This window comes from Triticum urartu, chromosome 1A (genome assembly GCF_056163025.1).
Source record: "Triticum urartu cultivar PI428250 chromosome 1A, HENAU_Tu73, whole genome shotgun sequence".
In the NCBI taxonomy this organism is placed as follows: domain Eukaryota; kingdom Viridiplantae; phylum Streptophyta; class Magnoliopsida; order Poales; family Poaceae; genus Triticum; species Triticum urartu.
The window spans coordinates 133,208,801-133,236,340 of record NC_141873.1 but is presented as its reverse complement, the minus strand read 5'-3'; the positions used below and the strand labels follow the sequence as shown (position 1 = coordinate 133,236,340).

The following is a 27,540-nucleotide window of genomic DNA, read 5'->3' as shown; positions in this document are numbered from 1 at the left end:
CACCCACCGCCGGAGCAAACGGATGGTGGGGTAGGCGCCGGCGGAAGAGCACGCATCGACGAGGGAACTCACGGTGCTGCCAGGTCCCAGGGCAAGGCTGCGCTGCCCATCGGCGGCGTGGCCGGCTCCCACAACGGCCGGGCCCACTCCAAGACCTCGGCGTCCGTGCATGCACCGCGCCCATCCCAGGAGGCGCGGGACCGGCAGCGTCATGTTACTCACGGTACCATGCGCTCGCTGGATCAAGATCGAGCTGGTGGATCCCGGAGCGCTCAGGACCACCATGCATGCCAACCTGCTGGCGCGAGCGAGACACGGTCGCCTGGACGAGATACTGCTCCTTCTAACATAGTTAGAAGTCCGAGCTTATCCCGCTCCTCGCACCGTTCGCCACCGCCGCCCGCCACCGCAGCAGAAGCTCTAGCGCGAGCTCAGCTGCTCCTGGACTACCCTCCAGCGGCGGACAAGGTCGACGACTGGAGGGCCACAATCCAGAGTCTCATCGGTTTCGCCAACGGCGACGCTCCTCGGCAGCCGACCACGTCGCAGCCGCAGCGAGTCAGCCAGGCGCGAACCGGTGGTGACAAGACCGGTGGGGGTGCAACCTCTGTGCACTCCCCGCCCCGAAGGCCGAGATCGCTGACCCGCCGGATCCGCCTCGACAGCGACTCTACCGCGTCGTCAGATCCGCGAGCTCGTCGCGATCAGCGCCAAGTTCTTCAAGAACAACGGCAAGAGGACGCTCGTACTCGCATCGAGCAGCGAAGAGAAGCGCGACGTCAATCAGACCAGCGCGCTGGGCCCTCTGTTGACATGCACGCACCGGGGGAACCAGGCGACTTGCCGTACACGGTAGGTTGCCCTGCGTTCACTCGTGAGCTGCGGCAAGTCCAGTGGCCCAGTACGAAGAACTTCAAGCCAGATGTGCTAGAGAAGTACGACGGCAAGTCGCATCCGTCGGAGTTCCTTAGCATCTACACCATCGCGGTGCAGGCTGCTGGGGGGCGGGACGACAAGATCCTTGCCAACTACTTCCCGTTGGTGCTCAAGCCCAACGTCAGGTCCTGGCTCATGCACTTGCCGGACAACTCCGTATCCTCCTGGGCTGAGCTGTGCCATCAGTTTGTCGGCGCCTTTACAGGCGGCCACAAACCTCATGGCCAAGAGAGTGATCTCCATCTGCTCGTCCAGAAGGAAGGGGAGCCCCTGCGCAAGTACATCCAGAGGTTCAGCCGTGTACAGTACAACATCCCAGACGTCCACCCCGCCGCGGTCATCAGCGTGTTCCATCAGAACGTGCGTAACCGCAGGATGCGGGAGGAGATGGCGATGTGCCGGATTAGGGACGTCAGCGAGCTGTACGCCCTGGCCGACAAATGTGCACGTGCTGAGGAAGGGAGGAGACTCCCCGGAGAGAAGACCGGAGCGGAAGGATCTGATAGCGAAGATGCTGCCCCGGCAAAGAAAAACCGGCGGCGCAACAACAGGAAGAAGCAGAACAAAGAGGTGCTAGTCGTTGAGCAGTCCGGCGACGAAGGTGGCGCCAAGAAGGCTACAGTTGGTTGCTCCGGCAAGGAAATTGCCGCGTGCACCAACTGCCAGGCCGTGGCAGCCGCCGACAAGCAGGACGGCTCCGACAAGCACTACTGCAAGATTCACCGCACCAAGGGCCATGACCTCCAGAACTGTAAGAAAGTCGAGCAGCTTGTCCAGCAACAGAGGGCTGAGTACGAGCGGCGCGACAAGTAGAGAGCCCAAGGGCATGCCGAGAAACTCGGCCAGAAGTGCACCGTCCAGGGAGAACGCCGTGGCAAGGCCAAGCAGCGGCAAGGAGACAGACCTCCCCGCGGTCGCGACAAGGATGAAGACGACGGCGACAACGACGAAGACCTGGATGATGTTGAGACCAGTGAGCAGGAGTTTCAGAGAGCCACAGAGGTCTTGTGTGTTGACGGTGGTGCTTCTCTGCATACCTCGCACCGCCGACTCAAACAGTGGGTGCGGGAGGTTAATGCAGCAGAACCACCTATCGAATAACGCAAGCTTCTGAAGTGTTCCAGCACGCCTATCATCTTTGACATTGAGGATCACCCTGATCGCACAACTGCGGTTGGGTGTTTGCCGATGTTGGTATCACCAACTATCCGCAACCTCAAAGTCACCAAGATGCTAGTTGACGGCGGGGCCGGCTTAAATCTGATCTCCTCAGTTGTACTCCAAAAACTCCAGATCCCCGACAGTGAGCTCGAAGAGACCGGAAGGATGCGCTTATCTGTGCCGACAAGATCTACCAGGAAGCAGCAGCCACGGCAGAACGCAATCCACTTGCCGCTGAAGCTCCCGGGGGAAAGAAGACCAAGTCCGGCAAAGGCTCTGATGCCCACTCCGGCAAGCGCACCTCTTTGGAGTGCTGCGCTGCCGTCGAGGACGCACCATCGAGCTTCACCGGCAAGAGGACCAAGTCCAGCAAAAGCTCTGATACCCACTCCGGCAAGCGCACCTCTTCGGAGTGCTGCGCTGCCATCGAGGACGCACCATCGAGCTCCACCGGCAAGCACAAGAAGACGATGGCAGCTCCGCCAGAGACAAAGAAGGTGTCCGCCAAGGAAGACGGCACTGGTGGTACCTTCACCATCAGTGCCACGCTTGATCCTAAATAGGAAAGCGCGCTCGTTGCTTTCCTGCGGGCGAATGTCGACGTGTTTGCATGGCAACCGTCTGACATCCCCGGTGTTCCGAGGAAAGTGATTGAGCACCACCTTGCCGTCTGCCCTCATGCGCGGCCCGTCAAGCAGAAAGTTCGGAAGCAGGCGGTGGAGCGCCAAGAATTCATTGCGGAGGAAATCAAGAAATTGGAAGCAGCAGGCCTCGTCAGAGGAGTGCTCCATCCTACGTGGTTGGCCAATCCTGTAGTCGTGCGCAAGGCAAACGGGAAATGGAGGCTTTGCATCGATTTTACCGATGTTAACAAAGCTTGTCCCAAGGACCCATTTCCTTTGCCGCGCATTGACCAGATTGTTGACTCCACAGCTGGATGTGATTTGCTTTCATTTCTTGATGCCTACTCCGGATATCATCAGATCTTCATGGCGGAGGAGGATGAAGAGAAGACTGCATTTATTACTCCATGTGGCACGTACTGTTTCGTACGGATGCCTTTCGGATCAAAAAATGCTGGTTCGACATTCGCAAGAGTAGTCCATATTGCTCTTGAGCCACAAATACACAGAAATGTGGAAGCCTACATGGATGATATAGTGGTCAAGAGCAAGGACAGAGCGACCCTGATCCAAGACTTAGACGAGACCTTTGCAAATCTGCGCAAGGTCAGCCTCAAGCTCAACCCAGAGAAGTGTGCGTTTGGGGTCCCCTCTGGCAAGCTTCTCGGGTTCTTCGTGTCTCAGCGTGGGATTGAAGCCAATCCCGACAAGATCAAGGCCATTGAGCGGATTGAAGCACCAAAGCGCGTCAAGGATGTACAGAAACTTGCTGGTTGCGTGGCTGCTCTCAGCAGGTTCATCTCTCGGTCTGCTGAGCGCGCCCTGCCGTTTTTCAAATCATTGAAAAAGGTAGGTCCAATGAAATGGACTCTGGAAGCGGAGGCTGCGCTGCAAGACCTGAAGAGATACCTGTCCTCCCCTCCAATACTTGTCGCACCTAAACCGCAAGAGAAGTTGCTGCTGTACATAGCGGCAACCAATCAGGTGGTTAGTGCTGCGTTAGTGGCAGAGAGGGAGGCGGATGATGAGCCAGCAACCGCGACAAGCGCATCCAGCGACAAGCAGGAGGCTTCCCCGGCAAGCTCTGGTCCCGACAAAGATGAACCTACGCTGATACATGAGGAGATACGGAAGAAAATGGTGCAGCACCCAGTTTACTTTGTCAGTTCCCTCCTGCAGGGGGCTAGGTCAAGGTACTCTGGTGTGCAGAAACTGCTTTTCGGCCTTCTCATGGCCTTGAGAAAGCTGCGCCATTACTTCCAAGCACATGAGATCACTGTTGTCACTCGCTTTCAGCTGAAGAGGATACTGCATAATCCTGAAGCGACAGGTAGGATTGCTGAGTGGGCACTGGAACTGTCAAGCTTTGGCCTCAAGTTTGAAAGCACTTCAACTATCCAGAGCAGAGCATTGGCAGAGTTCATAGCAGAGTGGACGCCAACACCAGATGAAGAAATTCCAGAAATGAGCCTCCCCGACAAAGAAGCAAGCAAAGAGTGGCTGATGTACTTTGATGGTGCCTTTTTGCTACAAGGCGCCGGCCCACCGGTGAGCACCTCAAGTACATAGTCCAGATGCACTTTCCCAAGGAGCAAGCAACAAATAATACTGCAGAGTATGAAGGCTTGCTTGCCGGTCTCCGGATCGCGGCAGACCTTGGGATCAAGAAGCTCATTGTCAGGGGTGACTCACAGCTTGTCGTCCGCCAAGTAAACAAGAATTATCAGAGTCCGTTGATGGAAGCTTACGTTGACGAAGTGAGAAAGCTAGAAGAGCGCTTTGACGGCCTACAAATAGAGCACGTTCCGAGAGCTCAGAACGCCATTGCGGATGGCCTGTCAAAGTGCGCCGCACTTAAGCTACCTGTGGAACCAGGGACCTTTGTGCTCAAGCTGACTCAACCGTCCGTAACACCATCAACTGGACAGAGCAAGAAGAGGAAGTTGATTCCTGGTGACTATTTGCCGGCAGAGCTTCCCGAAGCCGCCGCCAAGAAGGTCCCCAAGATCAACGCCAAGAATGCTGAGGAGCCAGATGCTCCGGCAAGCCCTAGGGCTTGTTCCATTGAAGCAGAGGCTCCCGACGGGTCTAGCTCCGGCAAACTTGTCGGGGAACGTCAAGCTCCGGCAGAGACGCAACTTCTCGCCGTAGAAGCGGATGTTCCCGCAGCAGTCCCCAAGATCAACGCCGAGAACGCTGAGGAGCAAGATGCTCCGGCAAGCCCCAGGATTTGTTCCGTTGAGGCAGAAGCTCCCGACAAATTTTGCTCCGGCAAGCTTGTCGGGGAACGTCAAGCTCCGGCAGAACCGCAGTTTCTTGCCGTAGAAGCGGATGTTCCCGCAGCGGCAGATTTGCCTTTAGTCCTTGTTGTCGAGCCACAAGCTCCAGCATGGGCGCAGTAGATTGTCCACTTCCTTCAGACAGGAGAGCTTCCCGAAGAGCAAGAAGAAGCCGAAAGAGTAGCCCGGCAGTCAAGTATGTACCAGTTCGTCGACAAGACACTGTACAGAAGAAGACTCAACGGTGTGAAATTGAGGTGTATTCCCCGGGAAGATGGACAAAAGCTGTTGGCAGAGATACATGGAGGCATATGTGGTCACCACATTGGCGCAAGAGCACTTGTCGGCAAAGCCTTCCGGCAAGGGTTCTTCTGGCCAACAGCCCTCCAGGATGCAACTGCACAAGTAACCAAGTGTGAAGCATGCCAGTTCCATTCCAAGCAGATACACCAGCCAGCTCAAGCTCTCCAGACGATCCCTTTATCCTGGCCATTTTCGGTCTGGGGGCTCGACATCCTCGGCCCCTTTCCCCGAGCTGTCGGGGGCTTTGAGTACTTGTACGTTGCAATCGACAAGTTCACAAAGTGGCCGGAAGTGGAACCAGTGAGGAAGGTGACCGCACAGTCAGCAGTCAAGTTCTTCAGGTCGATTGTTTGCCGCTTCGGGATCCCTAGCCGGATAATCACCGACAACGGTACACAATTTACGAGCCACGCCTTCATACAGTATGTCCAAGATCTTGGCGCCAAAGTCTGATTCGCTTCTGTTGCTCACCTGAGAAGCAACGGTCAAGCGGAGAGGGCGAATGCCGAGGTGCTGCGCGGGCTCAAGACCAGAACTTTCGACAAGCTGCACAAGTGCGGAAGAAACTGGATCGAGGAGCTACCGGTGGTTCTTTGGTCGATCAGAACGACGCCGAATCGAGCCACCGGACAGACACCCTTTGCTCTAGTCTATGGAGAAGAGGCAGTTACCCCCACGGAACTCGTATACGGGTCACCTCGAGTGCTCGCTTATGATGAGCTTGAGCAAGAGCTGCTGCGGCAAGATGACGCACTGCTCCTTGAGGAAGACCGTCTTCAGGCTGCTGTGCGAGCTGCTCGCTACCAGCAAGCTTTGCGTCGCTACCATAGCCGCAAAGTTAATGCCAGAAGTCTCAAGGAAGGCGACCTTGTTCTTCGGCGCGTTCAGTCGGCCAAGAATCACAACAAGTTGACGCCGAAGTGGGAAGGCCCTTACCGGGTGAAACGAGTCACTAGGCCTGGCGCTGTCCGCCTTGAGACCGAAGATGGCATTCCGGTGAGCAACTCCTGGAACATCGAGCATCTTCGTAAGTTTTACCCGTAAGGCGCGGTTGTCGGGCCCTGCCCGGCAACCACCTTGCTGTACAAGTCTTGCCGCTGTTGCATGTAATCCTTTGTACAGAGCCAGGCGCAGACCCTGAGCACCAGAGATTGAAGCGCTGGCATACCCCGGGGTTATAGCATGCATGCTAGGTTGAGTCTCGTCCTTGGTTAGGGTTGATAGTCCCTAACAGCGGCTAACCCCTAACTTAGAGGTCGAGTGTCTGTCCTTCTGCTCTTCTTTCGTTCGCAGGGCTCGCATATCCTGGCCAGACTGCTTGAAGGACGAAAAGGAGAAGAAGGGCGCGCCAGCACCTAGGCCCCGGCGAGCCAGTGTCGCTGGGGGCTGCAGGTGCCAAGTTTCATCCCCGGCAAGCCAGAATTGCCGGGGGCTGCGATATCAGATAAGTCTTTCGTCCCTCTTCATGCATCCTCTTATGGACTGGGGAATGCGAAACCGCGTTTCTTCCCGAAAACTGCCGTGCTCCCTCAACTCTAGGCCCTGGAGCGCGTTCCCGGGGCCAAGTTCGGGCGTAGTCGCGGCAGCAAAGGGATGAAACGGGAGGGCTGCACCCACCTCATTCCCGTCTCCGTCAAAGGCGTGAGAAAGGTCAAGCGACGTGGGAAGGCGGCAGGGCCTGTTGCTGGGAAATGGAATGTCTGTCTGAGAGACCAAGGATTTGCTCCTTGGCATGGGTTCAACCTGCAAGGCAAATACCCCGGCAAGCATCCCCTTTTCATTAAAAAACATCCCATACAGGTACGGTCCATAGAGGATGAAAAACATGAAAGAGAGGATTACAAGTTTTAGATACAGCTAAGGCCCGAAGGCTTACAATTAAAAAGATAAGGTGCCCGTAATCCCTTTCCTGTCCCTCTCTTCAGGAGGTAGGTCAAGGAGACGAAAAGGGGAAAGGGGCGCCAAGGCGAGCTACAGGTGCCAGAAGACACCAAGAGAACATCCCGGGGACCGGACGGTGATGGCGACGCCGGGAGAAGGGTGCGAAGGAGGGGCGGCAGGACGTCAACACGCTGTCGAGGGCACCACGCCCTCGTACTCCGACCTGACGGCCTTGTCGCTAGCCCTCTTCCCCTTCCGCGGCCTCCCTACGCCAGCCGCCCAAGGAGATGCCCCCGGGGAGTTCAAGAAGCCGGCGGCGCAGATGATGGGGTCGCCGGTGCCGCACGAGACGGCGCCCGACACCTAGTCGGAGCCGCCATCTTGCCGCCCGCCACCCTCACCATCACTGCCGCTCTCCTCCTCGTCACTCTCGCTCGAGGAGGAGCCTTCGCTATCGGAGGAGCTGTCCACGCAGCACTTCGCCCGGGTGCCGAAGCACCCGAAGACCTTGACGGAGAGGAGATCGCCCTCCACCAGCTTAAAATGGAGGGTGAACCCCTCCATCAGGTTGTGGATGCGGGCGAACGTCTTCCACCCTCGGTCAAGATACATCACACCAGGGGCTGGGAACACAACGCGGACTCGCGTGCCGCTGATCCCACAGCCCCTCATGTGCAATCTCAGCGTCTCGGGTGGGTCCAACTCCATCGCGCTCGCGAACGGAGCTGGAAGCCGGAGGCGGCGATGAGGCGCCCGGCGCAGCTTGACGAAGAACTCGCAAGGGTTGTCCCCTATATGGACCGCCGCGGGGGGAGGAGTCGCCGGCGGAGGCGAAGCTGGCGCGCCGCCCCGTCCGCCTCCTCCCCGAGCACCTCGACCTCGTCCACGACCTCGCCCCCTCCCTCTTCCCCTTATGGCTGGCTCTGCCACCACGAGCGCGGAAGAGGGAAGGGTGCGCTGTCTGGCGGCGACCCTCGCCGCCACCGATGAAGGCCCAGGGTTCCCTTTCTCCATGGCGAATGAGAGAAAAAGGAGCCGAAGCTGAAGAAAGGAGGAGATGAGAAGGTGCGGGCTTCGGTGCTCCCTTCCCGCTCCTTATAAAGGAGCGAAGTGGGAGCCCGGCCGCCCCGCTCAGCGAATCAAGGCACGGGAAGAGCAGGGAGGCGGGCCGACCCGCTACCTCTGCTCGCAACGGCCCAGATTCCCACCTCCACCGTCCGCGACCCCAAGCGCATGGGAGCCGCGTGGTGAAGGTGCAGAACCGAGGCGACGGATGAGGCGGCCTCGCCCTACCCCGTGATCTCGGGGAGTGGGCGCCTCGGAAACCGCGCACCGGCCCCGTCCAGTAAATGCACCACGCCCCCACGCCTACCTCCGTTTAGAGAGGAGGGCGTGGGCCGTCCCCTTCATCATGCCCTGACGCATGCTCGCGGGGCTTAACCCCGCGCACGCCGCCCGCGTCACCCACGGCTCCGCGTTTGACGCATGCTGTTCGAGGCGTGCGCGGGGGAAACGGAGAGATATACGGCGTGACCCAGGCCGCGCGTGCCCGTGCACTGTTTTGGGCCTGGCCCAACAGCGCTCGGCACCGTGTCTGGCCCAGGCCCGGGGGCTCCTGTCGGTGTACTAAAGTAGGGGTACCCTTAGTACCCAAAACTTGTGCACGGGCAGTCGCAGCATCCCGCGGCAAGGCTTGCCGGGCGACCGCCAAGATCCTCCGTGGTCCCCTTGAAGACCATTCAAGAACAAAGTACTCAAGACAAGACCCTGGCAAGAGGAGCTTGCCGGGAAGGCTATCAGAAGCGTCCCAAGGCCCCGACAAGAGGCGCTTGCCGGGAAGGCCAACCAAGGTGTACCAAGGAAACTTGCCGCGGCGCCCCACGCGCCCCGGCAAGGCCCGGTGAGCGACAAGCTCCCGGACCTACACGACAAGACGACGACCGCGGCAAAGAGCTTGCCGCGGGAAGCCCCCACTTCGTGCCCGCGTTCCAGCACATCCACCCACGCGTCGCTCTGGGGCCCTCCCAAGCACACGTGGCGGAAGGCTGCGCAGCTGAGGTGCGAGGTGGCAAGCAGGCGCTGGCAAGACAACCACCGTGGCTAACGGTGGCTTCTCTAGCAAGCCCCTTTCGGCACTGTTTAGGCGACACAGACGGGCATTTAATGCTCTTGTCCCCTGCCGTCAGGGTTAGGTATGATAACACTGTAGCAGCTAGCTGTGCCTACTACAGCACCTAGCTGTGCCTACCACCACTCTTCCACTTTTGCCCTCCGTTGCCCTATGTCGGTAACCCCTTGAGCATATAAAAGGAGGCCCGGGGCAACTGAGAGGGGGGTTAGACACTTCAAACACTCTCGCTCGGGGTTCAGCAATTCCACACACTCACACTCGATCTCGCTCCCGAGATAGAAAGCAATACAATCCACAAAGCAGGAGTAGGGTTTTACGCATCTGTGCGGCCCGAACCTGGGTAAATCGCCCGTGTGCTTCGCCTCGATCTGCTCTTTGCGCGACCTCCGCCCCCCGCCGAACCAAAAGGGACCCTGGTCCCATAGGTGCCCGTGGATCAGCAGCCCCGGCAGTCAACTTCAGGTTTTCTACAACCGGACATTAACAAATTTCCATCTGCCCATAACCGCGGGCACGGCTTTCGAAAGTTCAAATCCCTGCAGGGGTGTCCCAACTTAGCCCATCACAAGCTCTCACGGTCAACAAAGGATATTCCTTCTAGCGGGAAGACCCGATCAGACTCGGAATCCCGGTTACAAGACATTTGGACAAGGTAAAACTAAACCAGCAACACCGCCCAAATGTGCCGACAAATCCCGATAGGAGCTGCACATATCGCTTTCTCAGGGCACACTCAGATTGTCTTAGGTACGGGTAGGCCAGCCCAGAGTTGCCCCTGGTGGCCACCGGCAGCTGACAGGTTGGACCAACACTCAGAGGAGCACTGGCCCGGGGGGGTTAAAATAATGATGACCCTTGGGCGCGCGACCCCCAAGGGAAAAGAAAAGGCTAGGTGGCAAATGGTAAAACCAATGTTGGGCATTGCTGGAGGAGTTTTACTCAAGGCGAACTGTCAAGGGGTTCCCATTATTACCCAACCACGTAAGGAACGCAAAATCCGGGAACTTAACACCAATAGGACGGAAACTAGGGTGGCAAGAGTGGAACAAAACACCAGGCATAAGGCCGAGCCTTCCACCCTTTACCAAGTATATAGATGCATTAATTAAATAAGAGATATTGTGATATCCCAACAAGTAAACAATGTTCCAACAAGGAACGATCTCCATGTTCCAACAAGGAACAAACTTTAATCTTCACCTGCAACTAACAACGCTATAAGAGGGGCTGAGCAAAGCGGTAACATAGCCAAACAACGGTTTGCTAGGACAAGGTGGGTTAGAGGCTTGGCTTAACAATATGGGAGGCATGATAAGCAAGTGGTAGGTATCGCAGCATAGGCATAGCAAAAGAGTGAGCAACTAAGCAAGCAAAGATAGAAGTGATTTCGAGGGTATGGTCATCTTGCCTGAAATCCCGCAAGGAAGAAGAACGAGTCCATGAAGAATACAAACGGACATAGATGAACGCATCCTCACAAACGCGACGTTACCCCGCGGGAAAAGTTACGACATGATGAACATGGGCATATGAATCTGGAAATCTCGGGGACTTAGCAGAATTTTACCCCGCGGGAAAAGTCAACCCGGGACGAGGAGATCCGGGACGGGGTGGATCCGGTTCGGGATGGCGCCGTTTGGTTCAACTCCTGGTGGATCTGGTCCATTTCGGCCGGATCTCGCCGGAGAAGTTCGCCGGAGACGGGGGAGATGGCTGGAGTTCGCGGGGATGACGGAGGTGAGGCCGGAGAGGAGGAAGGAGGCAACGCGGAGGCCGGTTCCGGCCGGATCCGACGCCGGTGGAGGCAAGGCACGGCGAGGCGGCGGAAGGCGACCGGCGGAGGTCGGCTCCGGCGAGCTCCGGTGGCCGGCGGGAGGCGCGAGCAAGGCGGCGGCGAGGGAGCTCTCGGGCGGCGCGGCGAGTTTGGCGGGGCGCGGCGCAGGTCGGCGGCGAGGCGCAGGGCGATGGCGGCGGCCGGATGGCGAGGGCGGCGGCGGCGGGCGGCGGGGCGTGGACGCGCGCGAGGCTCGGGGAGCCCGCGGCGAGCGGCGGCGCGGTCGGGCCTGCACGGGCACGCGATGGGCTCGGCGGGCCACGTGGTGGAGGGTCGGGGCGCCGGGATGATGTGTAGGCGTGCGATTGGATGAGGCGGCGGCGGAGCTGACGTGGCAAGCCCTGATTGGTCGGGATGAGGTGGAGGCTGGATGCGTCCGGCGGGCGCGGACATGTCCGGCGGCGGAGTGGGAAGAAGCTAGGGTTTGGACTGCGCGAAACATCAGGGAGAGCCACATACTTATAGGTAGAGGGAGCTAGGAGAGTCCAAATGAGGTGAGGTTTGCGGCCACGCGATCGTGATCGAACGCTCTAGATGATGGAGGAGGTTTAGGTGGGTTTTGGGCCACTTTGGAAGGGTGTTGGGCTGCAACACACACGAGGCCTTCTAGGTCCCTCGGTTAACCGTTGGAGCATCAAACGAAGTCCAAATGGTACGAAACTTGACAGGCGGTCTACCGGTAGTAAACCAAGGCCGCTTGGGAAGTCTCGGTCCAATCCGGAAATGTTTAATACCCGCACACGAAAAGAGGTAGAAATGACCACCGGAGGAGAACGGAGCGCCGGAATGCAAAACGGACAACGGAGAAAATGCTCGGATGCATGAGACGAACATGTATGCAAATGAAATGCACATGATGACATGATATGCAATGCATGACACGCAAGCAATGACAACGCAAAAACAACGAATAACTGGAGGACACCTGGCACATCGGTCTCGGGGCATTACAGTGCGGCAGCTGCAGGCGATTTGGTCCCGAGTAGTACCGTCGCTTCCTCCTTCCTCTTCTTCTCCGCGGGTGTCGGCCTAATTGTGCAACGGAGAAGCGTCAAGAATCAGCAGCAGAAGCAAGAACAAGGCAGGATGAGAATACTTACTGGTCCACCGCGGTGTAGTCTCTCCGCTTCCTAAGCTTGAAACCTGAGAGCCTTGCAGCCTGAGGCACGAGCGTGCAGCCTCCAAGCGTTGAAGAGGGGGCAGCAGATAGGCCGGAAGTAGCTCCAGGAAGCGTCAGAACGGTGGCGTCGTCTCGTGAGATCAACGCGGACCTTCCCCTCGTTGGAACCTCGGCCGGTGACCTATGAGGACTAACCTTGGACCTCGAGGAGCCCCCAGCCACGTGCAGCTCCCCCCTTTCTAGGAGGATATCGGCCTCATCATCGTCATCAGGCAGGATGCGAAGGATGTCGGCCTTGCGCAAAGGGGAGATCTCCCCCGCCCCTTCGCGGGTCGCCTCCGAGTCACGCTCCTCCTCCTCCTCTTCTTCCTCCTCGCGAGACTCGTTAGAAGATGCGTACACCGGAGTCGTCGTCATCGGGACGTTCGAGGGTGCAGGAGGCACAAGCCCACGCCTGTCGAAAACAGGCAGAGTGGCGGAAACCTTCGCCCCATCCGGATGGCGGTACAAGGGAACAAAGATGTCCGGCGGGTACCCCTGCTCGTCCCCGACCAAGGAGCGAAGGGCCGCACCCAGCTCCGCGTTAGACAAGGCCTCCGGGCGCAGGAGGAGGTCGTTGCCCCCGTCCCCGAGCCTCCACAAGGGGTGTGGGCACGACTGGAGGGGACTCACGCGCTGCTTCATGAATTCTTTGACGATCATGGCCCCGGTCAGCTTCGCCGCCCTTGAATCACCAGGCCTCAGGTCCGTGGTCATCCTCTCCAACACCTGTGCCGCTCGGGAGTCAGTGAGCTTCACGCGAAGCCACCCCTCTTGGGACACAGGCATCTCCGCCGGCAGCACCAGCCGGGGGTGGGCGCGCTTGGCGTCCATCAAAACCCACTTGCCCCTGAAGCCCTCAGCCTTCTTCCCGGCCTTTGAGATGGCGTTGGTCTTGTTGGCCGCGATGAAGCCAACGCACCCAGAGCAGTGGCCCTCCTTGATCCGGAGGAAGAAGAAGTGGTGCAGCAGCGCCACGGACGGCATCACTCCAACATACGCCTCGCAGTAGAAGGCGAAGATCGACAGGAGGAGGACGGAGTTGGGATGAAGATGGAGAGCGTGGATCTTGTAATGGCTAAGGACGGAGTAGAAGAAGTCGGAGAAAGGGGGAACCAGCCCGGCAACGATGATGCTCATAAAGAAGGGGTAGAAGGTGCTGCCTGAGGCCTGCGGCTCGGCGGAGCCAGCCCGGAGCATAGTTTTCCTCTTCTCATCACCCTCCGCTGCCATCTGGAGCACAGCGGCAAGGTTCTTCTCCGAAACGCTCGGTGCATCGAGCGCCGGCTCGTACCAAGACGACGAGGGAGTGGCCCGAGCTTTCTTGGGCGCCATTGGCGGCAGGCTTGAAGGAGGATCCGGGCGGATCTGGAGTCTCTGGAAGCAAGGAGCAAGAAAGGGGATCTGGAGCAAGGCGATGGAAAGCAATGAAGGCAAATGCAGCCCGCGTCAGCCTTGTGTCAGGCAGGCAGTTGCCAAGGCAGCATGGGGAAGCAGAGGCACCCACGTCCCATCAATCGCCATGCGTCAACCGAGGCCGCAGGCTGTTGGGGCCCGCGGCACTCCGCACTTGCCCCTTTGCTTTGCCTTGAAGCCACGTCCGAGCACGCCTTGAGCCCGGGGGCTACTGTCGGCGTCCTGGGAACGAGGGTCCCCAGACTTGCCTGCCTGCGGCCCACGGCGTGGCTCCACCAGTGGCCCACTACAACCCATCTTCATCAGGGAACTCTCAAGACCCTCGCGAGGTGGACGACGCAAGACCTCCTCGGTGGCGGCCTCACCAGACTGGCTCATGAGGGGCGGAGAAATCAAGGGGGGGCACCTCGCGATGTCCCTGTGACGCAAGCCATGACGACCAAGGCCAAGCGGGCGCCAGCGCGTGCAGTGTAGTCATTTCCTCTTTGGTGATAAAGGGACAGGCGCAGGCGAGGAGTCCCGAGGCATCAGGCAAAGGTTTCCATATCGGTGCAACAAGACCAAGACCCGCAGGACGACAGGATGGAGGTCACCGTGCAGCCCAGGACGACATCACCACCTGAGCCTTTGGTAGGCGAAGACCACCTTTTGTCAGGATAACTTGTACTAGTTGTCTCCCTTCAAATTTGGCCATTGTGGGATCCCTTCCCGCCTACATTTGGGAAGTGGACCAGGGCCTCTATAAATAGGACTAGCCACCACCATAGCCGAGGATCGGCTCATCTTGGATTGGATCCACTCCACCAAGGCCATCTCACCAGCTCATCGAGCTCAAGGGAACGTCTCCTCAGGAGGTTGTTCTTCCCTTGTACTTGTTCATCCTCATCCCAAGAGGCAATCCACCACACCACACTAGAGTAGGGTATTACACCACATCGGTGGCCCGAACCAGTATAAACCTTGTGTCCATTGTTCTGCGAGTTCGAGGTGCTAAGCTCTGAGGTTGCTGTGAGAGCGTGAGCTAGGGGGGAGAGATCTTCGTGCGCACCCCAGAGTTCGAACCTCAAGGGTTTTGCCAGAACCCAAAATCTGACAATATCTACTGTATTCCAACTTTCCTATGGCTTATACCCACCGATAAAGTCCATAGATTCATCAAGATAAACACAAAACGCAAAGAAAACAGAATCTGTTAAAAATAGAACAGTCTATAGAAATCTGAAAACTTTGTATACTTCTGTAACTCCAAAAATTCTGAAAAATTATGACAATGTAGGAAATTTGTATATCAATCTTTTGTACAAAAAAACAGGATTTTATCGCGCTTATGTGAATTTTCAAAATTATTTTACTAGACACAAAAGTTTGTGTTTTTCAACAAGATAAATTCAACTATCATCCAACATGATCCCAAAGGCTTTGCTTGGCACAATCACAAATTAAAACATAAAAACACAACCATAACAGAGGCATAATTGTGCAAATACTCAAGAAAAGAAAGAAAAAGGCAGGGGGCGATGCGTTGCGCAAAGAGCAGACGAGTGTGGGGCAGCACGGCAGAGATCACACAGGAAAATTTACCCAGGTTCAGGCCGCCGTGAGGCGTAAAACCCTACTCCTGCTTTGGTTGATTGATGGTGGAAAGGCGGTGGCGGAGCGTAGCACACCTGCCCGGCAGGGTTGCCTCGAGGCAGCAGTGGCTACGTGCATACGGGGGTGTGAGTTATCCAATCTTCTAACCCTTCTTATGGTTGCCATGGGCCTCCTTTTATAGATCAAGGGGTTACCACAGTGGCAAAGTAGTCATTACACACTGATAAGATAGCAAACAATGCTATCATACCTACCTCTGCGGGCTGATAGGGCGCATTAAAGGCGCCGCACAATGTCACATCATTGGTTGCCCAGCAAGGCTTGCCAGGCTATCTTGCCAGCTCCGCGCCTGCTCACTCGTCACGTTGTAGGACGGGTGTCGTCTGAGGGTTTCTCCTGTAGAAAGTGGCTTCCATGCGGCGAATGGCTGCCACTTAATCACTTTGTGGCTTGACACCGCATCGATCAACGACGTGGGTCATGGTAGAGTGGTTGGTGAGGTGGTTTTGCTTCCTTGAGCTCCGGCAGGCCCTGCCTGGGTGTCTTGGTTATCTGTTTCTGGGGGTGGCCTCGCCCCTTGGCGGCCTTGCCTGCCTAGCAAGGGAGGCTTTTTTGTTGATGACATCTTGCTCCTCTGGTTTGATGTTGGTCCCTCTGACCTGCATGTTGGACCTTCAAATCTCTGGGGTTCTTGCACTCTGATCTGGGCTGGTGCTCCAATCTTGTTCCCGTGCCTGTGCATAACCTGGGTAATAGACCCAGGGTTTGTTGGACTGACAAAAGCCCCCGGGCCTGCCCTGAACGCGCTGCTGAGCATCGTTGGGGTAGGGCCTATTAAGTGCACATGCAAGGGTTGCTGAAGAGGCTGGCCTCTTGAGGTCTTCTTTGCTTCTTCATTAGCCTTGATCCCGGGCCCATTTCCGATTTCCCCGCGTGTCGCATAAAGCCAATAGTGGTGGGGTCGCTCCAGTAATGGCTCGTGAATGACTTCAACGCACAGGTTAGAAATGGCCAATTCACTCTTCCCACCACGCCCATATCCTTGGCCAGGTATGTTGCATGCATCGCGTGGGGTAGGTAACGAAGGCGTGTGGCGCGGGAGGGCATCAAGGTGAGGGCCCGGTCATCTTGAATTGGTGGAGGGGGATGGTGATCGCCCGTTGATGGAGCTGCTCCCCTCCTCGCCTTTCCTATAAAAGGGAAAAGGCAGAGGAGGGCAGAGCCACCAATATTTGCATTCCTTCCTCTTCTATCTTCTGCTTTTTGTTAGATATGTTGGAGGGGAGAGCCTGGGGCCAGCCCCCGGACTCCATCCTGGAGCTTTCCCAGGATCTGAAAGGAGGACTCGGGCGGCGCGGCGACGACGACAGGGGTGGCGACCCCGGCGTGCTTGCCGTCGGGCCGCCCGTGGCCTAGGCTTCAGTGGGAGCGGATGCATGCGACACCACTTCGGGGCTCGAGGTGGGCATGGCGTGTGGTAGTCGATCGATCCCCATTCTTCTTCCCCTTGTAGCGCTGGGGAGGAGCCATGGAAGAGATGCATTGCTAGTTGAGGCGAATCTGGCTCCTCTTGAGTGTTGTCCTTCCGTCGCACAAGAGGGCTCTTTGCTTCTGCTCACGCCTTTTGGGCGCATGGTGGCTTCCGATCAGGGCCGCTGGGGATGACCATGCTCTTTGTGGGGAGTCCTTCGGAGAGCATGGTGCCCGGTACGGCTGTAGTGACGGGATAGTCAAACAGCAACGATATGGGAGGTAGCAGCAACCCACGGCGTGCCAAGAACGGGGGCGGAACAGCTCACGTTTTTCGGTGACTCCGCTACCCCCGTCTAGGCTCCCTTCAGTGCCACCGCCCCTCCTGCCCTCGGCTCCTCGCTCCCACTGAAGGGATGGCATCGTCTTGATCTTGGGGAGGCGCCGGATCCAAGCCAATTCCGTCTCTTGCTTCTTTAGTCCCTCCCTGTAATACCCTGAGGGAGATGGACAAGAGAAAAGGCGTAACAGGGCACTAATATTTTTTCAATCTTAAATCTGCTAGCACTTGCCAAATTTTAATTCAAATAATGTAATCTCTCGAGTCCATGTTTGTGTTTTGTAATGCTTGTACTTGTATTAGCATATGAATGAAAAATATGAACCTTGCCTGGAACCCGTGCATGTGTATGTCCATGCAGAGCTGATACCTCTTTAATATCAATAAACGAGTTTTCCTCGGCAAGCTATCCTGTTGGTACCCTTTTTGTCTACCGGAGAGCCGCGTTTGCCGGGGAACAGACAGAAGGACCAGCCCCCCGCCAACTTCTTTTTACCAAAGGCCACTGCGACCATCCTGACCGAAGCAATGTTCGAGTCACAGATGGGAGCATCTAAGTTTCAAAAGAGTGGAGAGGCTTTCTCATGCACAAGTTATAGCTTACAGAACACTAACGGACAAGAGGTAGAACTTATCTGGCTGGCTTGCCCGGGATCGCCGTGCCGAGCAATCTCCTCATCTCCTTGTGAAAGCCAAGTCCATAGTAGGAACCTGCAGCTTCATGCAGATGAGAGTGAATGCAGGATGCGATCCTATCTATATGCATATGCAGATGCTCATGAAATGCATATGTAGTGGTCTTCGAATGCTCATGATGCATGCAGATCTTGGTCCCCCCCCCACACAACTCTTCTTTATTTTCTCTTGCACGGGGTCATCGCACCGGCTTTCTACAAGGGGTTACATGCAACTGAGGCAAGGCTTGTACAAAAGGGTGGCTGCCGGGCAGGGCCCGATAGCCGCGCCTTATGGGTAGAACTTGCGGAGATGCTCAATATTCCATGAGTTTTGCAACTGAGTGCCATCTCTGGTCTCCAAACGGACTGTGCCAGGTCTGGTGACTCGTACTACCCTATAAGGGCCTTCCCACTTCGGTGACAACTTGTTTGTATCCTTGGCGGACTGAACGCGCCTAAGGACAAGGTCACCCTCCTGAAAACACCGAGCGTGAACCCTATGGCTATGATAGCGACACAGGGCTTGCTGATAGCGTACAGCATGCATAGCAGCCCGGAGACGGTTCTCCTCGAGTAGCACACTGGCATCACGCCGGTGCTGATCTTGCGCTACTTCATCGTAGGCAAGCACTCAAGGCAACCCGTAAATGACTTCCGTGGGGATAACTGCATCTGCCCCGTAGACCTGGGAGAAGGGAGTCTGCCCGGTAGCTCGGTTTGGTGTCGTTCTAAGGGACCAGAGAACTATCGGCAACTCCTCGATCCGCCGCTTGTCGTGCTTCTGCATCGTATCAAAAGCTCTTGTCTTGAGTCCACGTAGCACTTCAGTGTTCACCCTCTCAGCTTGTCCATTGCTCCGGGGGTGTGCCACAGAGGCAAATGAGATCTTGCATCCGAGGTCATGAACATATTGCATGAAGGCATGGCTTGTGAACTGGGTGCCGTTATCGGTGATGATCCTTGCCGGAACTCCAAAATGACACACCAATTCTTTCAAGAACTTGATAGCTGACTGAGCGGTCACGGTGGTCACTTCTGGCCACTTTGTAAACTTGTCAATGGCAACGAATAAGAATTCAAAGCCCCCGATCGCTCAGGGGAAGGGTTCGAGGATATCGAGCCCCTAGACTGAAAATGGCCGTGATAGAGGGATTGTTTGTAGAGCTTGGGCGGGCACGTGTATTTTCTTGGAGTGGAACTGATAGGCTTCACATTTCGTTACTAGCTCGACCGCATCTTGGAGGGCTGTGGGCCAATAGAATCCTTGCCGGAATGCTTTCCCAACCAATGCCCTTGATCCAATATGGGAGCCGCACATTCCTCTATGAATCTCAGCCAGCAGTTCCTTTCCTTCTTCCCGACAGACACACTTCAATTTCACACCGTTGGGCCTCCTTCTGTACAGAGTGTCATCAACAAACTGATACATACTGGCCCTCCGGGCTACTTTTTCAGCTTCATCTTGGTCGACGGGAACCTCTTCGGTTTGGAGAAAGTGGACAATGTGCCTTGCCCAAGTTTGAGCCTAGGGCTCGGCAACAAGGACTAGCGGCACATCCTCTGTTGCAGGAGCACCAGCCTCGTTCGCGGGGTCCATGGGCCCGGCTGGAGGGGGTGGTCCGGCAGGCTGTGAAAAGTTGCTTCCGGCAGGGTCTCTGCCAGGAGAGGCTTACCATAGTCCAACTTTCTCTTCTTCCAGGCCATTGCTGCTGAGTGAGATGGAGAACAAAAATCCCTGGTTCCACAGTAAGCTTCTGCGCACCACACTTTGACAGGTGATCAGCTATGCTGCTTGCAATCCGTCAAAGCGCTCCTCCAATTTCCTCACTTCCTCGATGTATGCCTCCATCAATGGACTTTGTTAATCTTTGTTGACTTGTCTCACCACAAGCTGTGAATCTCCTCGAATGATCAGTTTCTTAATTCCCAATTCTGCTGCAATATTGAGCCTGGCAAGGAGCCCTTCATACTCTGTTGCATTGTTGGTGGCTTCTTCCCGGGCAAAATGCATTTGGACGACGTACTTCAAGTTCTCCCCGGAGGGGCGACAAGAAGCACGCCAGCTCCTGCACCTTGTTGGGAAAAAGCACCATCAAAATACATAATCCATTCTTGGGGAGATTCCTTGCTAGGGATAACTATCTCTGTCACCTCCTCATCAGGGGTTGGCATCCATTCTGCAATAATCTCTGCCAATGCCCTGCTTTGAATAGTTGATGTGCTCTCAAACTTCAAACCAAAGCTGGATAACTCCAAAGCCCACTCCACTATTCTGCTGGTAGACTTAGGGTTTCGGAGTATCCTTTGAAATGGAAAGCGAGTAACAATCGTGATCTCATGGGCTTGAAAGTAGTGGCCCAGTTTTCTTGAGGCCATGATGAGACCAAAAATCAATTTTTGCACACCAGAGTACCTCGATCTAGCCCCCTGTAATAGGGAGCTAACGAAGTACACTGGGAGCTGCACCACTTTCTTCCTTGCCACGTCCTTGGGGTTGTTCTTGTTGTTGTGCTCATTGTTGTCCTGATCCTTTTCTGATCCTGCCGATCTCTGCTCACTTTCTGCTTCATCCACTTCTCGCTGCGCTACCATGGCCGCACTTACCACTTGGTTGGTTGCCGCCAAGTATAGCAACAACGGCTCCTAGGGTTTAGGAGCAACCAAGGTTGGCATAGAGGACAAGTAGGCCTTCAATTCTTGCAAAGTTGTATCTGCTTCTGGTGTCCACTTCATAGGACCAGCCTTCTTCAAAATTTTGAAGAATGGTAGGGCGCGCTCGGCAGACTTGGAGATGAATCTACTTAGCGCGACAACACATCCTATCAGACACCTCACATTCTTAATTGTCCTTGGCGCTTGGATTTGCTCGATGGCCTTGATCTTGTCGGGGTTGGCTTCGATCCCGCAATGGGATACAAAGAACCCAAGAAGCTTGTTGGAGGGAACACCAAATACACACTTCTCCGGGTTGGGCTTCAGATTGATCTTGCGTAGATTATCAAACATTTCCTCCAAATCCTGAATAAGGGTGGCACTATCCTTGGTCTTGACCACAATATCATCCATACAGGCTTCTATGTTCCTGTGCAACTGTGGCTCGAAACCAATCTGGATTGCCCTTGCAAAAGTGGACCCAGCACTCTTTAATCCGAATGGCATGCAGACAAAGCAGTACGTACCACATGGAGTGATGAACGATGTCTTCTCTTCATCTTCCTTGGACATGAAGATTTGGTGATACCCAGAGTAGGTGTCCAGAAAGGAGGGCAAATCACAACCTGATGTGGAATCCACAATCTGGTCGATATGCGGCAAGGGAAAATGGGTCTTTCGGGCAAGCCTTGTTGAGATCTATGAAATCTATGCCAAGCCTCCACTTCCCATTAGCCTTCCGGACTACCACTGGATTTGCCAACCATGTGGATGCAGCACTCCTTTGACCAAACCAGCTGCCTCAAGTTTCTTGATCTCTTATGCAATGAACTGTTGCCTCTCCAAGGCTTGCTTTCGGACTTTCTTTTTGACAGGTCGGGCATGTGGGCAGACAACAAGGTGGTGCTCGATTACCTCCCTAGGAACACCGGGGATATCAGATGGTTGCCAGGCAAACACATCGATATTCTCCCACAGGAAGGCAACGAGCGCGTGATATGTCTCCAATGTATCTAATTTTCCAAACATGTTTGCCCTTGTTTTGGACTCTAACTTGCATGCTTTGAACGGAACTAACCCGGACTGACGATGTTTTCAGCAGAATTGCCATGGTGTTATTTTTGTGCAGAAATAAAAGTTCTTGGAATGACCTGAAAATCAATGGAGATTATTTTTGTAATATATAAAAATTATTGGGTAAAGAATCAAGGTTGCGGGCCCAACGAGGGTGGGGGCGCCCCCTACCTCGTGGGCCCCCTGGTGCTCCTCCGAACTCAACTCCAACTCTATATATTCATGTTAGGGGAGAGAAAAAATCAGAGAGAAGGATTCATCATGATATACAATACGGAGCCGCCGCCAAGCCCTAATCTCTCTCGGGAGGGCTGATCTGGAGTCCATTCGGGGCTCCGGAGAGGGGAATCCGTTGCCATCGTCATCATCAACCTTCCTCCATCACCAATTTCATGATGCTCACCGCCGTGCGTGAGTAATTCCATCATAGGCTTGCTGGACGGTGATGTGTTGGATGAGATTTATCATGTAATCCAGTTAGTTTTGTTAGGGTTTCATTCCTAGTATCCATTATGTTCTGAGATTGATGTTGCTATGACTTTGCTATGCTTAATGCTTGTCACTAGGGCCCGAGTGCCATGATTTCAGATCTGAACCTATTATGTTTTCATGAATATATGTGAGTTCTTGATCCTATCTTGCAAGTCTATAGTCACCTATTACGTGTTATGATCCGTTAACCCTGAAGTGACAATAATCGGGATACTTACCGGTGATGATCGTAGTTTGAGGAGTTCATGTATTCACTATGTGTTAATGCTTTGATCCGGTACTCTATTAAAACTAGGCCTTAATACCTGTTAGTTTCCAATAGGACTCTGCTGCCATGGGAGGGTAGAACAAAAGATGCCATGCAAGTTCTTTTCCATAAGCACGTATTACTATATTCGGAATACATGCCTACATTACATTGATGAACTGGAGCTAGTTCTGTGTCACCCTAGGTTATAACTATTGCATGAGGAATCGCATCCGACATAATTATCCATCACTGATCCATTGCCTATGAGCTTTTCATATATTGTTCTTCGCTTATTTACTTTTCCGTTGCTACTATTATAATCACTATAAAACCAAAAATATTACTTTTGCTACCGTTACCATTACTATCATATTACTTTGCTACTAAATACCTTGCTGCAGATATTAAGTTTCCAGGTGTGGTTGAATTGACAACGCAGCTGCTAATACTTGAGAATATTCTTTGGCTCCCCTTGTGTCGAATCAATAAATTTGGGTTGAATACTCTACCCTCGAAAACTGTTGCGATCCCCTGTACTTGTGGGCTATCAAGACTATTTTCTGGCGCCGTCGCCGGGGAGCATAACTCTATACTTTTAGTCACTTGGGATTTATATCTGCTGGTCACTATGAAGAACTTGAAAGATCAAATAACCAAGATTTTCCCCTCAACTACGAGGGGAGGTAAGGAACTGCCATCTAGCTCTGCACTTGATTCACCTTCTGTTTTGAGTAAACTTGCGACACCTACACCTACTATTCATTCTGATATGTTGCATGTTATTGATGATGCCACTTCTACTTTGCATGATACTTATGATGAGACTACTTCTATGCTTGATAGTACTGTGCCACGAGGTGAATTTCTTGATGATCGACTTGCTAGGGTTAGAGAGAATGAAATTATTGAAGCTGATAATATTGATGAAAGTGATGATGAAAGATTCTCCCCCTAGATATGAATTGCTTGTTGTGCCTGAGGGTTCTGTTATGGATGAAGAAACTGCTAGAGACTTTCTTGCTTGCAATGATAGGTCTGATCTTAAGAAATTATTAGCTAAGCTTAAAGAAAAGTCTTTGAATACTAGAATGAAATATGACCCTGCTTTTGCTACTTCACCAATACTAGAATGAAAAGCTTGATAGTACTGTGCCACGAGGTGAATTTCTTGATGATCGACTTGCTAGGGTTAGAGAGAATGAAATTATTAAAGAAAAGACTTTCTTGCAGTTCTGTAATGAACAAAGATCTCAAGGATCCCACGAGAGTGATGTTCTTTGCCTATGTTGTGAATGCTTATAATATTTATGTCTTAATTAAAGAAATGGCAAGCCATTGGCCCAGTATGAAAGAAAATATGGGTCAAAGCCGAGTTGAAAAGGGCAACAATATCTAACTCCAGCTAACAAATAGTACAAAAGCACGAGGATTAATTGCTCATTAGGTTTACACAAAATCCAGATTGAATATGTCAACGACATCTAACTCAACCAAAGTTTTCGGTAGTCACAATCAAATGGATCAGTTTGATCCATAAAATCAAGATCAACGGCCATAAATTCTACTGGTCCATGATGACAAGCTATTGTAAATAGAAGCCGAGCACGATCAGAAGCCCTTAGGTCCACATGAAACTTCTTTTTATGTTGTTCAACACCTACAGCCGTAAGAAATTTCTTGTTGAAAAACTTAATCCTCGCGGACAATAGTGCCCTCGCATTCAACATGAAGAATGTGACAAAGCTAGTGTTTGCATTGTTGGATGCATATCCTTCCAGTGTTACTGTCTTCAAATGAATGTCGTGAGATCTGAGAAAATCTCGGTGCTTCTTGAACCATCGATTGGTTATACCTTTTTCTCCATGTGTTAGTGCATAAATAGAGATGAAGATTGAAAACAATTAATGTCTAAAAAAGATTATGTTGAAAGAGTGATAGTTGAATGATTAATTATAGTACATTATATATGAGCTTTCAATGTGCGTGAAATCATCACCTTCATATACAAATTCTCTAGACATGGAAAGCATTGCAGCAAGGCAATAATGATGTTGAGATCAAAACATCACATAGTGATATATAAGGTCTTGACAGAATCCACCACCACTGATAGGATGGACAAGCGCTTCATTGAGCATAGAACATAATGTTAGCACTGAAAGTGTACTCCAAGATGATACTTAACTTATGCGCACAAATGAAAAATGCAAATTACAGAAGTGTACGTGAATAAGATACAGTACCTCAATAGGTGTGGAGGAAAACACCATCTTGAACCATTCAAACAGATCACTAATTGCACCCAAGGTCTCCAGTTTAGGCGCAGAGACCACAGTTATTTGTGAAGGTTTATAACAACAATTAAGGAGCAACCTTTGAAGTGAAGGGGCATCTTCGATGATGAGCTCATGTCCTTCAAAATGAATTCCAATGCTTACAAGGTGAGACGACTTTATTTTGAGACAAGGGATATGGATTCCTATTCCAAAAACAAGCACCAAACGCTATAGTGCAGGGCAGCAAGAGTGGATGATGTTGTGAAGTGAGGTCACCGACAGATCAACCAACACAAGCGCAAGTTTTTTCAGCATTGGCAGTCGAAGCATTTGTACCGAATAGTCTGCTAGATGGAACCGGGTCAAGGTGGTGGTGTGGAGAGAGGATGAAAACCATGAGATGGGCATTGGTGGTGAGGGCACAGATGCAGCTCTTGGTGGTAACCTATCGTTGTAATGGTAGAACTCAAGCTGCTAGAGTTCATCGAATTGACGAGATGTCAGCCAAGCGGCCACCATGCAGGGTATGTCTAGCAGGTAGCATGCCGGGATGCAAATGCATTGAACGGAGCCCTCATGGGAGGAGATGATGGCTCCGGGGAGTTCAGAATCATCATCGACAGATAGCTAATGACAGTCAAGATTAAGAGGTGTGGTGCACCACAGAGTGCGCCACCGAGATGCAAGGACTTGTGTGTGCCAGTCATCCTTGGTGGGGAGAAGGGAGATGATCTCCCCAAGGATTCCATTCGGGAGATCGCTGATGCGGTCCGCTGGAGATTCTACTGGTTCCTCAGGTCCAGGGGCGCTTCTGGCCGCATATCCGGGTCCAAGATCTACATCCGGCAGCAGTGCTAGTCGGAGCCTCGTCTGTGTACATACCAATCTGAAAGAAAAAAATGGCATAACATGTAGGACATTAGAAATTAATTCTCAAGATCAGGAAGAAAAAAGGCACAAACATATATGTAGGACATTCAAAATCAATTCTCAAGATCTGGCCACGAATTATTAGCACGCAACCTAACCCTAGTCGGATTATTAGCAAAAATCATTTGTACAGAACAAACAATTAATCACTAACTCTATACAGATAACATTCAAACAATCAATACACTACGTGCATCTAACAGATCTTAATTACTCTATTTCATGGACTGAGAGAACATAACCATAGGATTTGTATTCCAGAAAAATTATAGAGGGGCGGGGTGGGTGGGGGGGATTAACGAGAGAAAACACTTGATATGTTTGCCGCCCAAATGGGTATATAGATGACTAACCGGTTTTCCGTCGGAGTTACAGTTGTTGCCGGAGTTGCTGTTGACCTCCGGCTCCGGCTAGGGGGGTACGACGGCACCGATGAATTCAAGGTCGTGCTGCTGCCTGCGCGAGACCTCGTCGGCGGCGACGAAAACCTCTGTGGCCAGCTTCACGCGTTGTGCGGGTGCTTCACCAGCCCCGGCGTCGCCACTCCCTCTGATGGTGCGCTTCGGCGGCATCGTCATACACTTTGGAGTCCAGATGTCGGTGACCACTGTGGACCGGGGGTGCGGCCGCCTATTATGGTCGGCGGCTCGGGTGTAACACCCACGATGCGGCTATATCTCCCACGTGTCGGAGCACGACTTAGAGGCATAACCGCATTGTAGGCATGTCGCAAGAGGGGTAATCTTTACACATCCCATGTACTAAATAAGAAAGAGGTACAGAGTTGGCTTACAATCGCCACTTCACACAATACATAAATATAGCATTACATCATCCAGATACAATCAAGGTCCGACTACGGAACCAAAATAAAGACAACCCCAAATGCATAAGATCCCCGATCGCCCCAACTGGGCTCCACTAATGATCGTCTGGAAAGGAAACGTAGTAACGTCCTGAGTCCTCATCGAACTCCCACTTGAGTTCAGTCGCATCACCTAGAATGGTATCATCGGCACCTACATCTGGATTTGGAAGTAATCTGTGAGTCGCAGGGACTCAGCAATCTCACACCCTCGCGATCAAGACTATTTAATCTTATGGGTAGGTAAAAGGTATGTGAGGTGGAGCTGCAGCAAGCACTAGCATATATGGTGGCTAACATATGCAAAAGAGAGCGAGAAGAGAAGGCAAAGCACGTTCGAGAATCTATGATCAAGAAGTGATCCTAGAAATACTTATGTTCAAGCATAACACGAGACCATGTTCACTTCCCGGACTCCGCTGAGAAGAGACCATCACGGCTACACACGTTGTTGATCCATTTTAATTAAGTTAAGTTTCAGGTTCTCTACAACCGCACATTAACAAATTCCGATCTGCCCATAACCACGGGCACGGCTTTCGAAAGTTCAAATCCCTGCAGGGGTGTTCCAACTTAGCCCATCACAAGCTCTGACGGTCAACGAAGGTTATTCCTTCTCCCAGGACGACCCGATCAGACTTGGAATCCCGGTTACAAGACATCTCGACAAACAAGACCAGCAAAGCCGCCGGAATGTGCCGACAAATCCTGATAGGAGCTCGTTCTCAGGGCACACCGGATGAGTGCTCCATACAACTAAAACCAAACCTCGAGTTTCCCCGAGGGGGCGCTGCAAAGGACTCTAGTTTGGACCAACACTCAGAGGAGCACTGGCCCGGGGGTTTAAAATAAAGATGACCCTTGAGTCCGCTGAACCTAAGGGGAAAAGGCTAGGTGGCAAATGGTAAAACCAAGGTTGGGCCTTGCTGGAGGAGTTTTATTCAAGGCAAACTATCAAGGGGTTCCCATTATAACCCAACCGTGTAAGGAACGCAAAATCAAGAAACATAACACCGGTATGACGGAAACTAGGGCGGCAACAGTGGAACAAAACACCAGGCATAAGGCCGAGCCTTCCACCCTTTACCAAGTATATAGATGCATTAAAGTAAACAAGATATAATAATGATATCGCAACAATAATCATGTTCCAACAAGGAACAAATTCCAATCTTCACCTGCAACTAGCAACGCTATA

At 53.2% G+C, this 27,540-nt stretch overlaps 1 pseudogene; it reads right to left on the bottom strand.

Annotated features, from left to right (window-relative positions):
* Nucleotides 1-24,398: 24,398 nt before the first annotated feature.
* Nucleotides 24,399-26,049, bottom strand: LOC147990364 (putative F-box/FBD/LRR-repeat protein At5g44950; annotated as a pseudogene).
* Nucleotides 26,050-27,540: the final 1,491 nt, after the last annotated feature.